General features: G+C 43.2%; 2 long non-coding RNA genes across 4 annotated transcripts in view; one reads left to right on the top strand and one right to left on the bottom strand.

Moving 5' to 3' along the window:
• Positions 1-2,259: 2,259 nt before the first annotated feature.
• On the bottom strand, positions 2,260-16,312 carry LOC308596148. The gene is made up of 3 exons (XR_014012367.1): positions 16,250-16,312; positions 3,886-4,010; positions 2,260-3,004 (listed from the first exon to the last, which is right to left on the bottom strand). It is a non-coding gene; the product is annotated as an uncharacterized lncRNA (long non-coding RNA).
• The window catches only part of LOC308596136, a 134,608-nt gene continuing 122,544 nt past the window's right edge, over positions 10,720-22,783 (top strand). The window contains exons 1-2 of one of the 3 annotated variants that reach the window (XR_014012341.1): positions 10,720-11,016; positions 11,629-11,690. This is a non-coding gene — a long non-coding RNA (uncharacterized lncRNA). The remainder of the gene's footprint in view (positions 11,017-11,628; positions 11,691-22,783) is intronic. The other 2 variants (XR_014012342.1, XR_014012343.1) reach the window with 2 other exon arrangements.

Raw genomic sequence — 22,783 nt, forward strand, 5'->3', positions numbered from 1 at the left:
GAAAAGCTTCCAAGTGTACATTCATTTAAAAGTTTAAACAGACATGTATTTTTCAGTGGTGCCCCCCCTATTTTTTCTTAGTATAATGCTCAAAGCATACGGAAATAGATATTTAAGGAACTCAGATGCTTTTGTCATTATGCACAACATTTTGTCCAGAAATGAAATTCATCTATAGTTGGTTGTTTTTTTTTTGGGTGTGTGGGTGTGTGAAAATGCAGAATAGTAAAAAAATAAAAAAATAAAAAAATAAATCACAAGTAAATTCCATTTTAAAATAAATCTCATATTAACTGCTCTTTTCTAGTCTCTGTTCTAAAGTGATTCCAAAGCCAAATTTTGCCCAACTTGGGGTGGGTGTTGGGGATGCATACCTGATTGAAATCCTTCTCATGTTAATGCCTCAACAAACTCAGTATTATTGCATAGGGCGGGGGGGGGGGAAGATGGCACTTCCTGTATTAATTGGATGCTGTTAGCTTTGCTGCCTTACAGGGTACTGGAGTTTTTGTTCCAATGTGACATATGGAATAAGGAAGAAAGTTTTTTCCGGCATATTTTAATGAAAAGCTCCATATGAGATTATAAACCACACGAGGAGTGGAGGCCTGGTCAGATTCTAGTGCCAAACAATTCTTTTGTTTGACAGTGGATGTCATCCAAAAGCTGCCTGAGGCAGGAAGGCAATCTACTTATCAACCAGTGGGTGGGAAGAAGCTTTCTAGGCCACAGAACTCTTTTCATCTCTCATTGTAGCACTAACCATTATCATTTATTTATTAGCTATTCGGTTTTTCTTTAGTCCCATGTTTCTTGCTTCATGGAACCGAAGGCAGGAGACATGTAGTTCTCAGAACTTGGAAAGTCCATGTTATAAAGGAACTAATTCCAGGCCAAGTCTGTCCCTTTACAAAACCAAACCAGTTTGTTTCACATTTGGTCCTCGGTTCAATTCAAGTTCATTCAAATGATCCTTTGACAAATTTCCCCCCAGCACTGAATATGTTACAAGCTCCCGTGCTGAAGCATAAAATACACTTAAGAAGACTAAGTAAACATGCATGCAGTGGAATGTGAGTCATTTAATTTAGTTACTCCTACAATCATAATCTTTAAGCTTAAAGAGTGAAATAGTCTTTCTTAAACACATGTATGAGAAAGATCTTGAAGATGAACGAGAAATTGTTCAAGGTTCTAGCCCCAAATGAAATTAATTCACATTCAGTTCACTCGGCAATTATGGGAACCATTTTCAGGTGCAGTTTGGAGATTTTTAAAAATCTCATTCAGTGAATGTAGTTAAAGTGAACTAGTTCTTTCCAAGCTCTGGTGGTTTCTAAGCAGTCACTCTTCCAGGCAGTGACCAGACCTAGTCCTGCTTATATCTTCAGCAAGCTGGTGGCCTCATGCACTTCCAGATTATTTCCTTAATAAATATTTTAAAAGTGCCAAGATTGTTTCAAGGGCTGTACACATATTAAAATATAAGACTTGCTTTGTGGGTGATCTTGGTGGCACTTGAGATTTGCAGTTCTTTCTAGCTGCTTATTATGGGCTCACAACACAGTCTAACTTGAGGAAACTTGGCCATGGCAAAGCTATAAAAAGCCTCCCTCTTTCCCTCTAGATATGAATGTGAATAATTAAGGTGAAGCTTATGTAGTAGAAGCAAAGCATGAGAGAATAACTGGATATGTTTGTGTTTCCATATGCAACCACCAAAAACAAGCAAAATAATCATAAACAGAAAGAAGCTAAATTCTAGAATCGAGCTTCACCTATGACTTAGAATGCATCGTGCTATCTAAAGAAATGGTACGGAATATTCAACCAATCTATTTCTTTATCTCACTCTTCAGACGAATATTGTCTCTCAAAGTGGCTCACATCAGTGAAAAAAACAGAACTAGCCTGCCTCTTCCCTCAGGCTTACAAAGGAAAAGCAACACAACAAGGCAGGCAAGGGAAGAGGAGCAAAAGCAAAAGGTGGATCAAGGAGATCTGTTTGACAAGGAGGTGGTGAGTCACACAGTTGCATTTAATGCTGGCCTGATGTATGTGGCTCATGTTTTTTTTTTGTGGGGGAGGGGCAATTTCACAGGGGTGAAGGACAAAAACAGCCCTTGAAGATCAGAATGCTCTTTGGGGTCCTGTAGAAATTCTGAGGCGTTGGCTGCGGTTGAAGGTTACTGTGCATATGAGGTGGCAGATGATAAGTTTCTATTAAGTAGTGGGTTGACAAAGCAGACGACACAGAGATTTCTCCAAGTGGTTCTTTATAGTAAGCTGGAACTGAACTGAAGAGCAAACAGCTCAGCTGGCCTTGCTTTTACAGTGGTACCTCGGGTTAAGTACTTAATTCATTCCGGAGGGCCGTTCTTAACCTGAAACTGTTCTTAACCTGAAGCATCACTTTAGCTAATGAGGCCTCCTGCTGCTGCCGCGCCGCTGTAGCACGATTTCTGTTCTCATCCTGAAGCAAAGTTCTTAACCTGAAGCACTATTTCTGGGTTAGCGGAGTCTGTAACCTGAAGCGTATGTAACCTGAGGTACCACTGTATAGGCAGCCGGCTGTCAACATTGTAACAACAACAACCCAGGGTTTCCCGCCTAAATTAACTGACGTGGACCTGAGTGAAAACTATATACATGATACCCCTGGTGGCCAGGGTGAGAACTTCAATACATAACAGTTTCTTCTCTCCTTTTTGACACCACCCTGCCCCCATTTGTCATTTTTTCACCAGGCACCTTGGCAGTATCCTGTCTTCATTTCCCAAGACCTGCCAAGACTGATCTTCCCTTGGTGGTTATAATTTCTTTCGTGGTGGTGGTGGGGACCTTCAAGCCCGGGAACCAAAAGCAGCCCTTCAGCTCTCTTCAGCTGGCCCATGGAGCTATCCACAGGCCACACCCCTCATGGACTCTCACCTCACACCTCAGCTGGGGTTTTTTGGCGGGGCTATAAATGCATCTTTGAACGCTGATCATGTCTCTTGCTTGTCTAGATGGAGGAGAAAGGGGGGGAGAGAGAGGGAGAGGAAACTAGCCTTGTGAACAAAGGTAAATTGTGCATTTGTTGCTCTGCGCTTTTTTGTCTCTGCCCCTGCCCACCATTGGCACAGTGGAGTAGCATGGGTTTGTGTGCACAGAGGCAGTTGCCCCGGGTGCAAAAATTCAACACCCGGTGCTGCCTCAATACAGCCATACACTTCTGTCACTGCGCTCCGTTGAAAACAGCTTCTCCATGTGAACCAAGAAGTGACCTGTATCCTTAGAGGCAAGACCCTCTCTGAGGAGTTGCTAGGCCTCCCTGCTTGAAAGTTTACGATTACTAACAGTGTTTTTCAAATGATGAGAAAACTGTGAAATTCTGCAAATGTATCTGTGGTTATAGAACTCCACAAGGCATATGGAAATATCTGTAATATGAAATAGATGTGTTTATACCAGAGGGTATAACCATAAGGGAAAGTAAACAGAATTGCCACACAGCCAATCTGGTGTAGTGCATTTATGTTAACAAACAAGGCCTGCATAAAGGCAGAACTGGCTGGATTGTATATGAGTTTCTAAGTTTCTGTTTGTATATCTCGGGGCAGAGTCTGTGGACCAGGCTTTTGCTCAGGGTTTGCTGTTCTCCTGCAGCAAGCCAGTCATGCCATCCCTTCACCATCATAGGCAGAACTCCATCAGTGTGACTTCCTTTCCATTATGTTCAAACAACATTGGCCAACTGACAAGAAAGATGACGTATGACAAGCATATGTGAAAAGACTCTGAATTGTTCTCCATTCCCCCTTATTTTACACCTTAACAGCTATTGGAATATCCTGCTTTCCTTAGGGATAAACTAGATGTAACAATGGCCACTGCATCGCTTACCATTTGTCCCTTTGAATTGCAGAATGGACAGAGATTGTTTTCATATGAAAAGTGGTAAACAGGTGAAGGTAGCTGGGTCCTCTCCTGGCGTGACTTCCAACAATTCATCATCCAAAGCACTTGTCCTGCATCCCAGTTCACAGTATTGGAGATGAGTGGGAAGTAAAAGAGATGAGATAATTGGCCATTGCAGGGGGTGGGGGGTGAAATAAGACAGGGAAGGCTCTCCACTATCTGGGAAATCTTATTGATGCTAAAATCAGGTCCCACCCACTGCTAAGGAAGTTGCCTTATATTGTGTCAGAGCCACTGCTCCATCTAGTTCAGTATTGCCAATGCCCCCTGCCTGAAACTCTGGAGAGCTAATCAACGTTGGCAATACTGAACTACCGTAGATAGAGCAGTTAATGGGACGGTCAAATCCAAATTAATCTCTCACCCAGATCCAGCTTTCAAATCAATTCCTGTACAATTACCTCTCAAACCACTCATTTCGGCTAATCAACTCACCCCAAAATCTCAATCTCTCTCTCTCCCCTCTCCCCAGCGGCGTAGCGTGGGTTGTCAGCACCCGGGGCAAGGCAAGTAATTTGCGCCCCCTAACCGGGGCAAGGCAAGTAATTTGCGCCCCCTAACCCCTAACCTGCCACGTCAGGTGATCTGAGGCGAGTTGCCGCTGGTGCTGCCGCCCAAATGATGCCGCTTGCCCGGAGGAGGAGGAGGGCAGAGAGGCGAGGAAAATGCAACATGGACCAGCAGCTGCAGCAGCAGTGGCGGCGGAGGGGCTGCCTGGCGCGCCCTCCGCGGCCCTGACGCGCGGGGACCGCGGCAAGCGCTGAGAGCCGCTGCCATCTCGTCGGTTCCATGAGACATGGGGCTCTGCTACAGCCTGCGCCCGAGGCTCTTCGGTGATTCCGGAGGCGGTGAGCGCGCCCCCCCCAGATGTTGCGCCCGGTGCGGCCGGCCCCCCTTGCACCCCCCACGCTACGCCACTGCCTCTCCCACACCCATTTGCTCTCCCAGGACCCCCAATTCCAAACTTTCTCTCTCAGGTTCACCCCAAACCCTCTATCTTCTTGAGCTTTGCTTCAAAAGCATGCATTCTCTTTGTTCTTCACACCCCTCCCTCTCACCTTTTGTCTTGTATTTTTATCTTCTGAACCACTCTGAGATCTTCTGATGAAGGGCGGTATATAAATCCAATAAATAAATTATATACATGCACACACACACACACATGCACGCACGCGCGCGCACACACACACACACACACACACACACACTAGGTAGAAGTGCCTCACAGGCACCAGAGAATGACCTCTATGGACCTGATTTAGATTTGTTATTTTTACCATCCATTTGCAGCAAACCTTGTGAATTTGATTGTGCCAGCCACAGAATTTGGAATTGCAGTCAACTTGTATTCCTGCCCAAAGGCAACAAACCTATAACTGTAATTTGAGCTCATGTTTTCCATAACCATACCCAACACATAATTCACTGGATTGTACTGTTTCCAGTAAGCTCCAGTAACCATGTAGATCCCAAATACTTATTCATTAAAGAAATGCACACACACACACACACACACACACACACACACACACAGCCATTTAGGAAGAAATGATTCCTGCATTACGACTCATAACAAAGACATTTTCATCTTTTCTGGGGAGAAAATCGTAATCTGGAATGAAAGTTGAGAAAATTCCAAGGGTGGAGGATGGGACTTCCTTTCTTTACCTAACCTCTTGACTGCATTGAAATATTTAAGATTACTTTTACGTGCACTGTATCAATAAAACATGAATTGCCACAGAAAGAAATTTCTAGTACTGCATTAGCTTTGCAAAGGCAGATGCATTAAAACTCATGGAACAAAATACTCTGTGCCTTTGTGAAAAGCAGCACAGGGCATGGCACAGAAGGGACATTTTATACATCTAAAATCAGTTATAACTATAATGGCAACAAATCATTTACTGACTCCTACTGACATTGCCTATTTCTTTTTAGATACATGGCTCAGAGTATTATATACTAACACCAATCCTCAAGAAAAGGTATTAGATCACAAATCTGCCTTGAAATATGTATTATGACAAGCAGCTGAGAAGTGCCCCCAAGTAATATATCAGATGCCAAGAAAAATTCATCTCTAGAGGAAGTATTATATGTCTTAGTTTAAATAAAATACAGATAACTAATGACCGAGAGAAGAGAGCCAGTATAGTTTTGTATAGTTCTGCCGCAACACGGTGAGCTCCTGTTGTTTGGTCCCAGCTCCTGCCAACCTAGCAGTTCGAAAGCACATCAAAGTGCAAGTAGATAAATAGGTACCGCTCCAGCAGGAAGGTAAACGGCATTTCCGTGCACTGCTCTGGTTCACCTGAAGCAGCTTAGTCCTGCTGGCACATGACCCGAAGGCTATCTGCGGACAAACGCCAGCTCCCTCGGCCTATGGAGCAAGATGAGCGCCGCAACTCCAGAGTCGTCCGCGATTGGACCTAATGGTCAGGGGTACCTTTACCTTTACCTTTACCTTACTGAGAGATCAGAGTCTGAATCCCTACTCAGCCATGAAGCTCACTTCAGCTGGTGCAGAATTCAGTTGCCAGGTTGCTTACTGGGGCAAGACAGTTTGAGCATATAGTCCTGGCCCAAATGCACTGGCCACCAATTAGTTTCTGAGCCCAATTCAAAGTGCCGAATTTGACATATAATGCATTCAGTGCCTCAGGACTGCCAGGTGGACGGGTAATAATAGTAATACTAATAATAATAGTACAGTGGTACCTCGATTGTCAAATGTAATCCATTCCGGAAGGCCGTTCGACTTCCAAAACGTTTGACAACCGAGGTGCAAAGGGCGGTCTGCAAAGTCAATGGAGAAAATTGGGATAAAAACGCAGCGGAAGCCGTTCAGCTTCCAAGGTGCATTCAAAAATGGAAGCAATTACAGTACTTCTGGGTTTTCAGTGTTCGAATACTGAAACTTTCGGCTTCTGAGACACTCGAAAACTGAGGTACCGCTGTAATCACCACCACCACCACCTCAAGGACTGCATCTCCCCATGTAAACTGACCCAGACCCTGCAATCATCATCTGAGGCGCTTCTTTTGTGCGCCTTCTCTGCTAGAGGCCCAGAGGGCGGCAACATGAGAAAGTGTCTCTTCTGCTATGGCTCCCCGCTTGTGGGACATTCCCCGCAGGGAGTTATGCCTGGCACCTTTGTTATATATCTTTAGGCGACAGGTGAAAACATTCCTCTTCAACAAAGCCTTTTGCTGATTAATATCCTACAGGCTTTTAAATGTGTTTATGGACAGGGAGGTGGCTATTGTTTTCTTATTTTTGCTTTAACCACTTATTTGTGTTTTCATCTTGTATTTTTTATCTTGTGAACTGCCCTGAGATTTTTTGATGAAGGGAGGTATATAAATTTAATTATATCCTCCTCCTCCTCCTCTAACCTAGGATTCAGCTACACAGCTGCAAGGTAAAGGGATCCCTGACCATTAGGTCCAGTTGTGGCCAACTCTGGGGTTGCGGCGCTCATCTTGCTTTATTGGCCGAGGGAGCCGGCGTACAGCTTCCAGGTCATGTGGCCAGCAGGACTAATACTTTTCTCCTGTTTCCATTTTTATAATAATATATATATGGTAAAGGGACCCCTGACCGTTAGGTCCAGTTGTGACCGACTCTGGGGTTGCATTGCTCATCTCACTTTACTGGCGGAGGGAGCAAACGTTTGTCCGCAGACAGCTTCTGGTTCATATGGCCAGCATGACTAAGCCGCTTCTGGCGAACCAGAGCAGTGCACGGAAACGCCGTTTACCTTTCCGCCGGAGCGGTACCTATTTATCTACTTGCACTTTGACATGCTTTCAAACTGCTAGGTTGGCAGGAGCAGGGACCGAGCAACAGGAGCTCACCCCGTCATGTGGATTCGAACTGCCGACCTTCTGATCAGCAAGTCCTAGGCTCTGTGGTTTAACCCACAGCGCCACCCATGTCCCTACACAGCTGCAAATAAAACACTTAAAATGTGTTATAAAGTTTAATATACAAATGTGACACTAGATGGTGAAAGTGAGCTATGCAAAATTCAATGTATTTCTCAAAACATTTTTTAAAAAAGCATTTTCACAGCATTTTAAAAATTTGTGTGTAGATTCCACTCTAGAGGTTACTACAGGGGGACAACAGGGGGTCCCATCTACCTGGTTTAGGGAACTGCCCACTAACAGTGCCTCAGTCTTATCTGGATTGAGTTACTCCAGGACTGCAGCCTTTATTCTAACATATTTGCACGCAGTGTTGGCAATCCAACTATTTGATGCCTGTTTTCAGTGACTTACTGGGCCAGGCCAAGTTAAACAGAGAAATTAAGCCTGTTGTCTAGCAAGTGAATCTACCAAAAAGGTTTTCACTAGGTCTTCCCAAATGGCTGGATGCTCTGGCATGACAAAGCTTTATGGGTCATTCAAACTAATTCGAGGGGCAATTTCAATTAAGCATTTACAAACAGAACCTGGAAAAAACTGAAGCTGATGTGACCTTGAGCACGGAACCAAGCCTGCATTGCCTTTGATCGCTGCTTGCATGGTGTCCATTGTTTCCAAGGGGCAGGCTACGCCATTTGTTTACTTTCTTCCTTGACTGTTTTTGTTGGGAGGAAGGAATCCACATACAGTGTTATTTATATATTATCTTGCTTTACTAAAGAATTTGAATATTAGGAGGGCAGTGTGTCATGAATAGTCTAAGGCTCGGAAACCAGAACAGGGTTGCCACCTGTCCCTAGAAAAATGGGATTCCCCTGTCCCATTTGGACTTTAGTCAGGATGCCTTTTTTTCTCGTATTCAAGCTCAGCCAGTCTAAAATGGCGGTTGCACAGCTTTTGGTGTGGCTGATGAGGAGCCCAGCCTGGCAAAAGTGACAATAGAGAGGAGGAGGAAGGAGTGACCTCCTCCCCCTCCCTCCCTCCTTCCTTCCCTCTCGCTGGTGGTCCTCCTCAGCCACTGCCCTCTAATCTAGCATGGTGCAGGTCTGCCACCGCCTGGTGCCCTCTCCCACCCCAACCTGACCTTTCCTGCATTTTCAAACCAGCTTCAGCCTGATTAGAAAACTGGATGTAGAGTAAGTGGTAAGATGGACGTACCTTAACAGCCTGGGCAGAGATGACAGCTGAATGACTAGAGGTTCCAGGATGCAAATGCACTTAAAAATAAAGTAATTGCTGCCAATGCTTTGAGATGGGTATATAGATAAGACACACATAGATATTTCATACAGCTCAGGAACGGAAAACCCTTGGCCCCTCAGATGTTGTTAAACTCCAATTCCCATCATCCCTGACCATTGACCATGCTGGCTGGGGCTGCTGCTGGGAGTTGGAGCCCAGTAACACCTGCAGGGCCACAGATTCATCAACCTTGGTACAGATCAACTGATGAAGGAAGCAGAACGTTAGATTGTTTGGTGAATAAATAAAAGATTCCCCTTGGAAGACCTCTTTTACTGTATGAAACAGTGCGGATAATACAAACTGAAATATGCAGGCTGGTGCTGCGAAGCCCAGCTGCTTCTTCCTCAGCTACCATTGTGCTGCTTCCTTTTCTTTCAGCGTTGGCAAGCACTTTCTCAAATAGTTTTGTATGTCATTTCTGGGATGCTCTCCATTCTGGCGCTGCCTGCCAGCAAGACAATAGATGCGCCTTTCTACCACGGCCGTGTGCATTCTCTTTGCATACGCTTGGTGTTTGGTGAGGCAGGATGGTCCCTGCGGTTTTCAAAATGTCATGGCCTTCTTGCCAACAAACACATCTCCTGTCAACCCGGTTACTTTGTTCCAGCAGCAATAATAAAAACAACAACACAAAACGATGCTCATTTGGTGCTTTCCTGCCCTGCTGTGCAGACAGGCTTTGCAGTATAATTCAGGCAAGAGTCATGTATTCTGATAATAAATTTACAGCAGTTGTAAGGCCAGCCAGCTTGTTTTGTGAAGGGCTGCTCATTTCAGCTGAGGGGAAATGGCAGCATTTTATGCACTGGGAGAAGAGTCCCCTGGTGATGCTGGCTGCCTGTGTAGGATTTCAGGAACTGGTGGGGCTGAATAGCCAAACTGCGAAAGTGAGCTGTGTCAGTATATGGAAAATGCCAAAAGTTATGAAAAGGGTAGACCATTCTCAGTCGGCAACGTCCAGCATGTGCATGTTGTATATCTCCTTAGATTTAACATTGGTGTGCCAAGTCAGGATTACAAACAGAGTGGCTGCCCACCATTTCAATTTATCCAAAATGTATAAAGACCCATAGACCCATAGATCTATGAAATGGGGTGGTGGTGTGTGTATTGGAGCAGGAGGCTACAGACCCATCTGCGAATGAACGCCTTGAAGCCTGGTGCCTAAGATACTCCAAGCAATAGTTCCTCATCCTTCAAGGATGAAAACCTTCAAGGAAAGAAACTTCCACGACAATCATAGGGACCTTGCATTTAATATTTAACATTAAACCCAAACCTACCAGTCTTATAATTTAAACACATTGCTTTTCACCCTATCCTCACCTAACACAACGGACACGATCATCAGTTGGATTTCTCTTGATGTTAACTCTCAGCTCCACACTATATCTTGGTTAAGAATCAGTTGCTTAAAGCTGTTCAAGGAACCAGTCAGCAGAGGGTGCAATAAGAATAATGAATTTGGTCTCAAGATTCATGCATGTGCGGTGTAATGATTGCATGTAGGTTACTAGGATGAGAGCATCCTTCTCTGATCATTTTTGGTGATATTTTGCAAGCACTGCATGCAATTCCCACCTTGATGTCAGCGCTGTTGTGACATAATACACTGTGAAAACTATAGGCTGGAGGCTGATGAAACTTCATTTATTTTTTCTTTCTTCCCTTCACCCAGTACTGGACTATATATTTTGCATACCTGCACATTTCCTATGCATTTTCATAAATCGAGAGAGATTGTAGACAATAATTTTCAGTGAGCAAACATATCTCGCTTGAGCTGACCAGTTAGTTAAAATGGCAGTTGAATGGACACCATGCTAGTTTCAGAAATACACACAGAGAGAGTAGAAGTTGGTCTCTGCAGATAAAAAGGTAAGAAGAGCCTTTTTGGATCAGACCAAAGCAAATTTAGTTCACTATTCAGTTCCCACAGAGGGGAACTAGATACCCATGGGACATCTGCTAGCATGACAGAACATGCGCTATAGCTCTCTCCTGCTGTTGCTCTCCAGTGACATTTGTCAATTTTGGTTTCTTTCAGTTTTTCATTTTTCCAGTCTTAAGTTTAGTTCATCACAGTATTATTTTTGTTTAAAGTCCTCACAAAAACGTGCCAGCATTTTAGTGTACATTTCTTCTAATATACACCTTTCGTATAGTTTTGCCTCACACACACATTTCTACAAGCACAGTCCCCCAATACAGTCATTGGATACTGCTTGCTGATTTTCTGCTTGGCCAGGTTCATGGTCCTTATTTTAATTCACAAAGCCCTAAACAACTTGGCCCAAAGACATTTCTCTATAAGTATTTTTTAAAAAACAAGCAAGCCCACAAGTAAATCACTGCTGAGGTGCACCCACAAGTGTGAGGCCTGAGGAGATGATGATGCTGTTGCTGTTGGTTAAGGATTACTTGTGACATCACAAAAGTACATGGCAGCTGAGTGGATATAAAGGTGGGCCTTTTTCTCTTTCCCAACAGCTGCAAGATCCAGCATTTCCCAGTCCTCCACTTGGAAGTGGCACATTGGCAAATGGACAGAGGTGATCTACTCATTCTTGGTGGCTACAGAGTGACAGTAAGGCAAATTCACTTTCTGAGAGGGATTGTGGCTTGATTGTGGTTGATATCCATTGTCAGAAGTTGGCTTATATCTATATCTAGTGATGGGCCTAGTGGAAGCTGACAAATGTTGGTGGGTGGAAGCTGGTGGACTTCACGTTTGGAAGTCAGTGGGTGTTTGTAAGGCTGAAGCAGGCTGATGTTTGTGGATGGAAGCTGGTTGAAATTGACCTTCAGAAGCCAGTGGTTATTTGTGGGTTGAAGCTGGGGCACAAATGTGAATGAATGAAAAGGGGGAAATCAGTGAATGTGGCTATTGGTGTGGTTCGTAGATGTTGACTGGCTAATGCTTATGGGTGTGATTGGGAGGTTTCAAATGTGGTCAAGGCCAATGCCTCCTGTGAAGGCAAGAAAGCAGGTGGCCGGCATCAGCAGATCTCCATAATTTCTCAAGACCAGTGGCAAGCAAGCCTAACCCAGAAGCATTTATGAGAATGATGGAGCACCAGCAGCAAATGGTTAACGAATGGCAACTTCTGATTGACCAGGGTTCCAGGAGGGGGAGCTGAAAAGGAGAGGATTTTGAGAGTTGGGATAGAGGTTGGGAGAGTTGGTTCTGGGTGGAAACATCCACTCACAAGCTAGAGAAAGGAGTCTCTACGCTTAGGACAGTGTGCGGCATTCCTGTAAGAGTAAGGAATTAACTGGGAGGCTGAGGTTGAGCCAGGAGAAGTAGAAGCTGGAAAGATACAGTCTACTTAGGTCTCATTCCAGTCAGCAGGGGAGAGATTCTTCTACAAAAAGAGAAGACTCCCAAACCAGTTAAGAGGGCTGTGGTGATCCCCTGGGTCTGTTACTTGGAGTACCTCAGGAGTAGGGTTGTCAAAGGGGTGTGTAACTGACAGGAAGTACCACCTTATTTAAGAACCAAAGAATTAAGCTACTGGGACTTCCCCTGCAGACGTTAATGCACAGACAGGATAGTTTAGGCTGATTTTTTGCATGCCACAAAGCTGTAAGTAGCACAGAGACCTTCCTAGAAGCAATGTGACAAAGCTGGTTAGGGAAAACATCCGCACCAAACCCTAAAAAGATAAGAGATCACATGATATTGCGACATTTGAACAGCTCTGTTTTTCACCCTTTTCCGGCTTAGACCAGATCTTTTTTAAAAAAGAAATTGGTGGCTTCAGTTTCTGCTCTCCAATGTTAGTTCATGTTAGATTTTCACAAGAGCCCTTCTAGTGCGTTGAAACTAGAATGATAAAAATAAATCCTGCTAATCTTCGATAAAGCAAGGGCATAAAAAGTGGGGAGGGTGAGTAGCACCTGAAAAGAGAATTACTTTATGATGGAATTATTGGTGTCTATGGGGTCATGCAGCCACTGGCAGTCCATTGCTGCTTCTGCCTTTTGGGTGTAAGCTATCCCTAGCAAAAACAATTCTGAAATTTGAGCTTTGGCAGAATTATATTAGCACCTACAAATCTTCACTAGAGCACAGGGATAACCATACTTGCGATAGTACAACAGAACAAATATAGGCGCTTCTAAGATTCTGGGAATCAGCAAATAAAGGGCTCCAGCTGACAGCAGCTGCAGGGAACAGCTGCAGGGCATCAAGAAAGCTACTGGGATGTGATCCAGGGCATACTTTTCTCCTGTTTCCATTATAATAATAATAATAATAATAATAATAATAATAATAATAATAATAATAAATAATATATACGGTAAAGGTAAAAAGGTAAAGGGCGCTCATCTTGTTTTACTGGCCGAGGGAGCCAGTGTTTGTCCGCAGACAGCTTCCGGGTCATGTGGCCAGCATGACTAAGCCGCTTCTGGTGAACCAGAGCAGTGCACGGAAACGCCGTTTACCTTCCCGCCGGAGCGGTACCTATTTATCTACTTGCACTGTGACGTGCTTTTGAATTGCTAGGTTGGCAGGATCAGGGACCGAGCAATGGGAGCTCACCCCGTTGCTGGGATTCAAACCACCGACCTTCTCATCGGCAAGTCCTAGGCTCTGTGGTTTAACCCACAGCGCCACCCGCGTCCCATATATACAGTACTTATTTATAAAAAATATTTATATAATGCCAACTCATCCAAAATATCAAGGCAATATATGATGTGAAGCATAAAGCACATTGAAAACTGTAGCGATTGTAGTAATTTAGAGGCATTTGCTTACAAGGAACATTGTGATGGGAGTTTAGAGATGGTCCCTGGGGAACGGAATGAGGGGTGGGCTCTGACTGGCCTTCTCTGTGGCAGCCTCAGTTGTGGGATTCCCTCACCACAGAGGAGGAGATGAATGCTTGAAGATACATCTCTTTAGTGCGGCTCAATCCCATGCTGTTTTTAAGGGAAGGCGGTTGGAAAAAAAGTGTGAGTTTTGAACTTTCGAAAGAGCTTTTGAAAAGCTTGAAAGATGGGGTAAAATTAATGGATCTTTACTGGGCAGGTTCTACCCTTCTTATTCCCAAGTGTTACATTCTCTACTGTTAAGGCAAAAGAAGGAGGAGGAATTATTTTGTCTTGCTATTATGTCAGACGCTAGTATGTTAGACACCAGAGTGGTGTAGTGGTTAAGAGCGGCAGATTCATAATCTGGGAACCGGGTTCGCGTCTCCACCCCTCCACATGCAGCTGCTGGGTGACCTTGGGCTAGTCACACTTCTTTGAAGTCTCTCAGCCCCACTCACCTCACAGAGTGTTTGTTGTGGGGGAGGAAGGGAAAGGAGAATGTTAGCCGCTTTGGAACTCCTTCGGGTAGTGATAAAGCGGGATATCAAATCCAAACTCCTCCTCCTCCTGTCCTTTAAAACACCATGTCTATGGGCTCTATGTGGTTTTTAACCATGGTGTCGTATATATATATGTCCCTGATAGGGGCAGGATGTTGAACAGGCTGTATAAATTGTTTTTGCTATGTGAGTAACCTATGAACCATTGTTGTGTTATGTTGATGTTGAATTTTTCCAGGCTTGGTATTGACATACTGCATTCTCAGACAGCTGCCTGGGTTTATTAAGGCCCATTTCTGAAGTTAAAGATGCCCTGGGTCTCCTGTGTAGAGTAGCTTGGAGTTGCCATTTGAATTTCCCCACAATGCTCTGTGGTGACACTCCTAGGAAGGGATTGGGAGAAATTAAAACACTGGATCCCAGTTATCCGCTGCTGATCACAGCTCTGCTGCCATCACCACATAAGCCTGCAGTGCTCAACTTGATGTAGGAAAGGGTCCACCTCTCTGCTGTGGATCCCTCAGACCTGGAGCCAGCCCTGAGTTCTCCAGGAACAGGCTGCTGCCCCTCTGCCCATTCTCAAAACTTGTGCCATAATTTTGTCACTCTGAATAACATGAAATGTGACCCAACATCCATTTTTGGTGGTGAATTCTATTAAGTTTACTTTGCAAGCCCATTTGTAAAGTAACCTGAGGTACAGCTACTCTTAAAATTAGCAGCGTTGGTGGGAAAAGCATGTTTGTGTGTATGTGAATGGGTTGGGACAGGGCGATTTTTTTCCTTCATTCATTTACTGCTTTCTGAATGGCTTTATTGATGTTAGAAGCTTTTTATGTGCCATATTGACTTCAAAGATTGCTCTTTGCTTATATGAATCCAGATAAGATTTCAAGGGATCTGAGAGAACATAGTAAAGGCCAGATGTCTAGCTGTTTGAAGAAATGCTTCTATGTTTAGCCAAAAAGAAAGAAAAGAACAAATATTAATACTTGTACAGGAACACTTTTAGAGCATTTTAGCCATCTCTTTTTTTAAAGCTCCATTATGACAAATTATTATTATTGAAACATAGAGGCTTTATTATTCACTTTCATACTCTTTCCCTTCTCATTCATTCATAAATTATATTTTTCAAAAATTATCCCTCCCCGCAGATCAAAGCCAAGGAGGAAAATGCACTCTTCAAATACCTCCAGGTTATTTCAGCGTAGGAGGAGTTTTAATGCTTATGTCTAACACCAGCATAGTTCCATCCACAGGAACAGAGTGATCTATGGCTAATCAGGTTCATGGAAGCTGCAACACTTTACCACAAGTAGCAGATCTGCATTTTGCACACTCCACAAAAGTACTGTTAAAAATGGTCATGCATGAATATGTCGTTTGTAACAGTCATAGTCCCATCCAGATGTCAGATTACAACTTCCACCAACCCCAGCCTACTTAGCTAATGGCCAAGGATGATGGGCAATGTAGTCCAACAACACATGGAAGGCAGCATATTTTTTATCCTTCCTCAAAGTGTGCCTTTTGGTTGGAAGTATTTAGATTTGCGTTATATCCTGAGAGGAGCTTCACCTGCCTAAGATTCAATTCTGTCAGGAAAACTAGTGAAACAAGTTTGGCAGATCAATTTAGTAAATAGATTTCAAGCTGTGTGGCAGATACTTCACTGTGATAGTATTTATTTAGCTTCCTCAAAGACCTCTCCCCCTGACCTCAAAGCAAGGCCACTAACAGACCAAAAACTCTTGAACAATGAAGCCTTCTGTCCTGGGACCACTTACCTGGGAGTAAGCACATTGCGCTCAATGAGACTTACTTCTGAATAGGCATGTACTGGATTGTACGGTTAAATCTCATTGCTAAGGACTTGCATGAACCTGCTACACCTGGGAGGGACTGTGTGCTGCTGAGTGTGGGAAGGAAGGCTGAATTTTTATTATTTTAAAATACCGTAAGCAGTCACATGTAAACAGGATTTACATCGATCTGCGTCTTTAAAAAAATATTTTAAAAATTACTAGATTTAATCGGTAGTAAGCAGTGGTGCTAAATTTTCCTCCTTTTCTTTTTGAAAATGGGACTTTGGATGGGATAGTAGAAATGAGAGACAACGCTTATAATGGGCCCTCAATGGGAAACTTCTAGTTAGGCTGGAGTGGATTGGTGCTTTGTGCCACAAGCAAGAGCTAAATGAATAATTCACAATGAATAATTCATCCGATGCATTTAGCATCTCTTTTACTCGGCGGAATATCTATGAACAGATGCCAGTTCCTTAAAACATCTTCATTATTTTCAATTTTACAAACCTTTCTGTTGTCTTCTCTCTTTTTTTGGGGGGGGCGGTTGGTGGGTGTTGTTGCAGAGAATAAAGGCTGGTACCAGAAAGAATGACTGATTTACAGAGCTGTCAAGGGCTTTGAGACAAATGCCAGCTGTCTCGTGGCCTCTTAACATTTCACAAATGGAAATAGGGACAGACTTGTGGACTTGTTAGCACCCCTCTTCTCACACAGGGATCAGTTGTGGGCCCCTGACCTCCCGCTCTAGCGCTTGTTGCTCAAGGCTCTTTTCTGCCTGCCATTCATTTACTCAGATTCAGCAGCATTGATTCTGTGGACTGGCATGTGTGTGTGTGTGTGTGTGTGTGTGTGTGTGTGTGAGAGAGAGAGAGAGAGAGAGAGAGAGAGAGAGAAGGAAGCACTGGAATTTTGCATCCACAATATTCACCTTCCAAGCGGAATGCTGTGTTTTTTACTACTATACTAGTCTATTTTGCATGTGTTTTTATGTAACATTGTTGTAATTCATTTCACACGAGCTTTTATGTCTTGCTACATATTGTACTGCTCTTTCCATAATAACAGCCACTATTTCTTATGTTCTTCACGGGACCCATTCACTTTGTCTGTGATTTTCATGTGCATCCATTTACTGCAGCCTTAAAAATAAATCCAGAAAATTTACTAGCCTGAAATATTTTAGATAACTAGCAGCCTGCGTTTCCATGCTGATTGCAGAGGATAGAAGGTCCCTCCTTAACAGCCAGTTTAGAATCACAGACTACTGCAGTGGTACCTCGGGTTACGAACACCTCGGGTTACAAACACTTCAGGTTACAGACTCTGTTAACCCGGAAGTAGTTCCTCGGGTTAAGAACTTTACCTCAGGATGAGAACAGAAATCATGCGGCAGCAGCAGGAGGCCCCATTAGCTAAAGTGTTACCTCAGGTTAAGAATGGTTTCAGGTTAAGAACGGACCTCTGAAATGAATTAAGCTCGTAACCAGAGGTACCACTGGAAACCTTTAGGCGAATGAAACTCTGTTGTTGTTGTTTTAACCAGGAAGACTAGTTGAGGAAGTATAGATCACTCCTTCCACCCAACCCTCCTCCACTAGTCAGCTATGCTTCTGTGCTGATTCTGGGGGAAGAGAATATTGTTATGAGTTTGTGGATGTGAGGCCCCTATAATCCTAGAAAGAGTTAAACGCTAATCAAGCCAGGCTAGCTTCCTGATGAGGTAACTCCCTAGGTGATGGGCCATTAAGAGAACAAAGGAAAGGTGCTTCTGTGCCAGATACCAATTGAGTGGGGCCCTTCCTCCAGCTGTCAAATAGTTGGAAGAATAATGCCTGAGCTGGAGGGCAGAGTTTGCTGTTATGTGAGCTAGAAACTGGAGAAAAAGGAGCAAGCAAAGGGTCAGAGGGCAATGTTTGACTGGCAGGGAAGAAAGAGCCTTTATCCCAGTGCTGCAAGCAGCCCACATGTAGATGTCAACCATCCCCAAATGTGGGCTCCCTGGTTGTTGAACTACAACCCCCATCACCCCAGGCAACATGCCACTGGGCAGGGATGAAGGGAGTTGTAGTGGGGACCTAAGGCTGGAGCAGATGGGAAGTCCACAGATAGAGAAACTGCAGCCCATTAAACCTAGAAAAGGGACTTGGAAGACATAGATGGCACCTGCGAACAAGGGATCAAACCACCTGTGCTTCCGTTGAAATGCAATGCAATAAATAAATCTCTTATTTTGTTTACTTATTTATATTTATTTCATAAAATGTATACATTGCTTGAATGTAAAATAAATAGAATAATACAATTATCATTAAAAACAATTCTATAAAACATTCAACAAAATTTAAATCCGCAATAAGTCGATTACAACACACATCAGCATTCTACATATCTGGGTATTGTTTCTGTGAAGAAGCACAGCTTATCTTTTCAGTCAAATATCTGGCAATCTTGACAAGAGCTAGTACCGGCAGAAAATAAAGATATATGCATTCTAATTCTGTAATCAAAACACTTCATTTATTTGTATAATCAAGCTATCAAAAATTAATAAGCAGCTATGGAAGGTAAAGAAAGGTTTTGTTGTTCAGATTTAGTATGACGTTGTTGTTGTTTTCACTAGAAAATGGAAGAAAGGGAATCCTATGCCTTTCAGAGACCCAATATCCAGCTTTATGCCATTCCTTGTTTGCTGCCTCTTGATCGCTTTCCCTCCCATTTCTTAGCTACCCACCATGGCTTGAAGGTAGAGTGAAGCAAGACTGGAGCCTCTTGCTTCACCTGCTCTCCCCATCCACCACTCTCTGCATAACCCTCTGAGGATAACAGCCAAAAAATCCTGTTCAGAAAAACATCTGGTGACTCCAGGCCTTGATCTTCTGAAGTGCAAATGCGAGCAAAACAATTATACCACATTCCAAAATGAATTATCTCTCAGCCCTGTTATTTGGGCAAAAACAGTTACAAGCCTGAACATTTGAAGTAATTCCGCCCCTGAAACGATCATCAAGCCAAGTCCTGTACAATAACAGCAGGGAGAACTAAGCCACCACTGAAACTGTCTCAATTTCAGATATGGACAAAACCTGAAGGCCAATTTCAACATGAAGGCCCCCACATGTGTCTGCTGAAAAGTCCTTCCTCTGGCAGCACCAAATTGACTGGCCATGATATTTAAGAGCATCAAAACATAAGATCCCTGCAGGATCAGCCCAGGGGCCCATCTAGTCCAGCATCAACCTGAAGCTATGTTGGGTGGCGATAATGTACCTGATCCTATGTCCATTTTCACAGTAGCAAACCCCACTGAACACACCAATTTCCAAGTAAATATGCAAGGAACTTTGCTGTTAAATTCAGGATTCCAGGCTGTCTTGATTTTTACAGGTGGGATTCAACTGCATGCTGGCAGATTTGTTGTTGCACTACCTCCTTGCAAACAAATCAGAATGACTGCTTAATAAAGAGGTCATCTAGAAACTACCTTAGATGATATTAAATGGGCAGATGGAGAGAAATGCAATGGAAGTTGGCACAGCAGACAACCTCACCTTTGCCATGTGGATGTGAAACAGCAGAGTCAGTATAACCTTCAAAATCAATAACGCCCTACCACACATTTTGCTTAGGTGACCAGATGCAAAGGAGAGAACCTTTGTGTTTTTAATAGTCGCATGTCAACCTGCACTTGCCACAAATCCCTCTTCTGCATACCTGTTAAAGGTGCAGGAACCATCTTTTGAACTGTAGTATAAGTAGCCTTTTTTGACAGATGCTCTTAGCTTCTTTCACACTGAGGTCATTTAACAAGCAGTTGGCACAAAGATTTGGGTGAACATGCCTGAAAAGGATACTCATCGTGGAATTGAAGTGTTTCTTCATTTACTGCCCGCAGTTATTTTCAAACCAAACCATGTATTTTGCACGCCTTTGATTGATTCATTTAACCCAGTGATGCATCATGGAAAATCACATCTGTTCCTTACTGCAAAGTCAGAAACCTGATCTTTGACTGTTTCTCGCAAGCAACCTGATAGGAATCGCTATGTGCTTGAGCAGATCATAACAAAGCCGGAGCCCTCGCACGTAATCCTGATGAAACCAGTTGTGGCTCTAGGCTGCTTAAAGGGCTGGAACTTTCTCCAGGAAATGTAATCACTGTATCTCTGTGAAGTTGGGGCAGAACATTAATCAGCAAGCTTTTCTTTTAGTGATAGGTCTTGGGGAAGGGCGGAAGAAAGAAGAAAGTGGTGGAGACAAACAGGACTGTACAAATCCATGCATTTATTTTACCTATTGCATCTTTAGGCTTCAAAAGAGTAACGACCCTTTAACGTAAAAGCCAAACATGGCATTGTCCTATGTGTGGAGGTCAGAAAGGAGGGTGGTGTGGCTGCAACGCAGCCCTATTCCCCTTCCCTCTCCTCTGCTGACTGTGTGGATAGGGTTACATGCCAACCGGAGGTAAGAATTTCTGTAGACTGTGTGAATCCCTACTTTGCCATCCTCATGTGTGGTCCCAAGTCCTGTCCCCCTTTGTCTCATCCAACAAACAGTAGTATTTCCCCCTGCCATTCATTTATGCAGTGAAACATAAACAGTTTTTTAGGGCTGTTAATCGCACATACAGTTCGACCCTTTCATTACGCTTTCATTACATAAGTAAGCACATTCAGCCCCCAGTTTCTTTTGTTAAGTAGATGGTCTGACACATTCCCTTTTTTGGACCAGATACTGTCAACCACCCCTGTGATCCTTGGATGACGGGCAATATAGAAATTAAATAAATACGGTAAAGTAATTAAACAAGATTTAATTTTGTGGCTCTTTTGTGGTACTCACAGTGTGCACAGAGTTTCTGGAGTAAAGATGTGTTGCCTGAAATTACACGAAAAGTGCGTGGAGCTGAAGTTGAAGGTATCATTAAGAAAATCAAAATAAACAGAATTTGATGTGAACTGTTCCTAGGATCTATAGACAGTGATGAGACTGAAACTGAGATGATCCGACACTTGTTCAATGCCCCCTGTGGACTGGAATTATGCTTTCTATCCCAGTGGACAGATAATTATATAACGTTTCCAAACTGGCTAAACTACAGTAACTTGTCACCAGTAAGAAAATGGAGCAAGTGGTTCAGAAAGCTTTTTTAAGTCATTCAAGAAAAACAGAACTGATGCTCAAATGTGATTTGATTTTTTTTTTAAAAAAGAGAGAACTCTACCAGGAGTGATTTTCAGTGTGGATCAATTTGGTTGATCAATTTGGTACAGAATAAATGCCTATATAGATATGAATTATTCTTAGCTGGAGAAATTGGGTTTTCTTTTTACAGGTTTGGAGCAGTTTTGCTCTAGGGTGAGGCCTCTGGGGTTTGATTACATAACCCTAGAGGTGACGGACATACAGCATATAGCTCTGATGTGCCTTAGACATGGTGACCTATGGAATTTATTACTGTATGTGCTCCATAGCTTTGTGACTTTCAGATCATATCTACCAGTTTAAAAGGCATGTGTTTCCCCCCTTTTTCCGTTTTATTATTTATTTCAAACAGCTCTGATGTGAGCTTGGAAACTTTATGGGATACAAGTCAGAATTTGTGAGCTTAAATGTCAATTTTTCTTCCCAGGTCTCTAGGCAGCCGTGCCACTTTCATCGAATCAACTTGTTATTTCATGGCTGTGATGCAGTTAAGAGCTTTGCTATGTTAGGCTTTTTGCAGTGAAGTGGGGGACGGGGCGGGGGAGAACAGACATGTGTGCTTCTAAATCTCTATAGGAAAAAAATGAAAAACTGTGAGGTCTTTAAAATGAATTTATTTTATCTTTCAAGCATTGTTTTCTAACAGAAACCAATATCTTCTGAGGCTTTAAAATCAAATTGCAAATTACATTTGCAGCATGGCACATACGAGGTCCAAACCCGAAGAGGAAGCAAGGGGATTCTTTTATTTCCAAGAAATACGTTTTATGCTTATAACGTTTGGAGGAAGGCTACAACTCTGAGATCCCCTTCACCCGGCAGTAAGACTGTAATATGCAAACATCCCTCTTGTTTATGGCTACTTCCTGCATATGATGAACAGACAGCATCATAGAGAGAACCATTATGTTACGATAGGCAAAATTGCAGTCATCAGGGTAGGTTGTGCAAATCTGTCCATTGGCAAAGTGGATAAATGGCAGTAAATGACAAGTTTGGTCTCATACTTCCTGCAAAGCTGCATCTACTTCTTTATCTTAAGTGACTGCAAGAATACTCTGAGTAATCAGGCTAATGATTTTGTGTAAAAACCATAGACTGGCTTAAGACACTTTCACGTGTTGAAAGTGACAATGGGCAAAATCCCTTTGGCAACTTCAGTGACTGCTAACTGAAAGTCGAAGGGAAAATTTGTTCACCATGACTATATGGATAGAAACAGTGTTAAAGAGTTGTCCTTTAGTAATCTTCAAAAGCAGAGAATGGGAATTATTGCCTGTGAAGCTATGGAAATAGAACTGATATATGTGT

The sequence above is a fragment of the Podarcis bocagei genome, assembly GCF_964188305.1.
Source record: "Podarcis bocagei genome assembly, chromosome: 10".
Lineage (NCBI taxonomy): Eukaryota > Metazoa > Chordata > Lepidosauria > Squamata > Lacertidae > Podarcis > Podarcis bocagei.